The following is a 3,069-nucleotide window of genomic DNA, read 5'->3' on the forward strand; positions in this document are numbered from 1 at the left end:
CCTGTTGCAGGTTCAATGGGTGTGTGTGTCTCTTTTCTGTGGCCCGTCTGGCCTTTCCTCCCTCCCTCTGCTCCTCATGCCACCCACTGTAACCTTCTGCGCACTCAGGTCGAATCTGCATTTGTCTTTCCCACCGGTGTCCCAGCCTTCTGACTCCGTCTTCAAAAAAGCTGTCTACATTTGGTTTCGTTTTCACACCTCAAGAGTGCTAGCATACTTTTGCACGTCCACATATGTTTATCGCCTTCTCATGGTGGCTCCACTGTCATTGCGCCTCCCCACTACTTTAAAAGAATCTTCTCCAAACAACGTTCAAACAAGCATAGAGGAAGACGGCGTCGCAGCAGCACGAAACTGTTTTAAAAATGCAAATGCAGATTCAACCTATGACTTTCTTTGCAGTGGAACAAAGTTGGACTCCAATGGTACTTTTAAGACCAACAAAGTTGTATTCCAGGTGTGAGCTTCCGCGGGCACGCACACTTTGTCAGACGATGAGATGGAATTACACACAAAAGCTTACACCTCGAATAAAACTTTGCTGGTCTTAAAGGTGCCGCTGGACTCTAGCTTTGTTCTGTTGCTTCAGACCAACACGGATGCCCCACCTTGATCTTTCTTTGCAGTGGTTTGCCTTTTGAATTCTGCACGGTGCAGCAAAAGGGGGTGGGTGGAAAAGCAGGAGTGCGGCAGGAGGGGGGGGGGGGGGAGGAAGCATGTTGTGAACTAGCAGAACCGAACCCGCGGTCGGGGCGCCACGTGGCCAGACAAACTAGCGAAGCTGACTCCAATGGTACCTTTAAGACCAACAATTTGTATTCTAGGTGTGAGCGTTCACGTGCACGCACACTTCTTCAGACAATGAGATGGAATTACACACAAAAGCTCACACCTCGAATAAAAAATTGCTGGTCTTACAGGTGCGGCTGGACTCTAGCTTTGTTCTATTGCTTCAGATCAACACGGCTGCCCCACCTTGATCTTTCTTTGCAGTGGTTTGCCTTTTGAATTCTGCACGGTGCAGCAAAAGGGGGTGGGTGGAAAAGCAGGAGTGCGGCAGGGGGGGGTGGGGGGAAGGAAGCATGGTGTGAAATGTTGTGAACTAGCAGAACCGAACCCGCGGTCGGGGCGCCACGTGGCCAGACAAACTAGCGAAGCTTCGCGACCAGGGACAAGAGAGTCCTCGGATCCTAAAACCCGCCAACCGGCGAGTAGGGATTCTACAGAGAACCTATAAGATTGTAACTCTTGGATATAGCCTATCACGGGTGTGGGTGTGGGTGTGTGTCATGCGTGTGGTTGTAAACAAACATATAAGCAGCCTGCGGGCTAGCAATTGTATCTCCTATTTTCTGAAATCACAAAGTAAAGTATGAGCTGAAAATCACACTGCGGTGCATCAGCCTCAGTACTTTTCAATGCCAGTTCTGGCCTCCTGCTTGAGTTGCTACAGCAATCCAATAGGCCACCTTGACGCCTCATTTTCTCCTACGATGTCGTGCACACACTGATGTCACGTTTAGTGTTTTGCCCTTCTTCAGCCCCACAGATTTTTGTCTTAAAAATCTTCAGCCCATCTCTGCGAACCTGAGAAGTTTTCCTGGATCACTGTAGCATTGCCAGCCTCCAGGGGGTGGCTGGAGATCTCCTGGGATCACCACTGATCTCCAGGTGACAGAGATCAATTCACCTGGAGAAAATGGCTGCTTTGGAAGGTGGACTCTGGGTCACTAGATCCCATCGAGGTCCCTCCCCAAACTCCGCCCTCCTCAGGCCCCACCCCCAAAATCTCAGGTATTTCCCAACCCGGAGCTGGCAACCCTACTGGGTAGGAAGAAACCTCAGCCTTTGCCCTGGCTAGCTTTCCTTGGGGATTTTTAAAAATATGCACAGGTGTGTGGCTATCAGATTTATTAGACTCTTATGGCTGTTTGAATGATTGTTTTATTGTTGACTGAAACACCGCCAGCCTCCACTCCTCAATTGCACCCAAAGGAAGAGCCGGCAGTTCTGCCGCTTGAACGTCTTACCACTCACAGAGGTGAGTATTGTGTAACAATGATAACAAACATTAGAATCAAAGGTTGCGGTCACACGCGCCAGAGAAAACGGGGAGGAGGCGAGGCTATGTCCTCTGGAGGAATTTGACCCACAGTTGCAGGATCACACCTCCCTTTGAAGCTGCAGGTGCAGCCCGTCAGTGCATGATCAGACGCAACGGCAGGTGAGTCAGGGTTTTTTTGCTTGCCTTTTTTCCACATGAGCTTAACCGAGGGATCAATGAATTGCACCTCCACACCGAGGAGGAGGAGGAGGAGGAGGAGATTGGATTTATACCCCATGGCCCTTCACTACCCAAAGGAGTCTCAGAGCAGCTTACAAACTCCTTTCCCTTCCCCTCCCCACAACAGACACCCTGTGAGGTAGGTGGGGCTGAGAGAGCTCTTGACAGAAACTGCTCTTTTTCAAGGACAGCTCTTATCAGAACTACGGCTTGCCCAAGGTCATCCAGCCAGGTGCAAGTGGAGGAGTAGGGAATCAAACCCGGTTCCCCCAGATTAGAGTCCGCAGACTTAACCACGACACCAAACTGGCTCTCCATAAGCACCGAGGGCTCCCTATGGAGTTTGCGATGATGCGCATATTGAGAGGAGGGGGGAAAGCAAAAGCAGGATGGCCTGATCAGATCATCTCGGCGCCATGAGCGCGCGCTGGAGTGATCAGACAGGGGAAAGTCCGTCTGTAGCTAGAGATGTGAAGGCCTGGAAAAAAACCAGAAAAATTCAGGAAAATCCCGGGTCTTTTCCGTTTTTTTTCCTGAAGCCTTTTTTGTTTTTTTCCAAAAAATTGGAAAAAGAAAAGAAAAGGGGAAAAAATTTATTATGGAACATTTTATTTTAACATGATGAATAAAATATTTTAAGACAAGGTGTTCAAATATTTTCCAAATCATTTCTAAAACATATGTATGGTATCAGATTGATCTAATTTCTGTGCACTGAGGACAAGCAAGTCCTAGGTTAAAAACTGAACTCTCCAATGCAAGAACAAGATGCATTTCTGCCTTTA

The sequence above is a fragment of the Gekko japonicus genome, unplaced genomic scaffold, assembly GCF_001447785.1.
Source record: "Gekko japonicus isolate JY-2015 unplaced genomic scaffold, Gekko_japonicus_V1.1 scaffold805, whole genome shotgun sequence".
In the NCBI taxonomy this organism is placed as follows: domain Eukaryota; kingdom Metazoa; phylum Chordata; class Lepidosauria; order Squamata; family Gekkonidae; genus Gekko; species Gekko japonicus.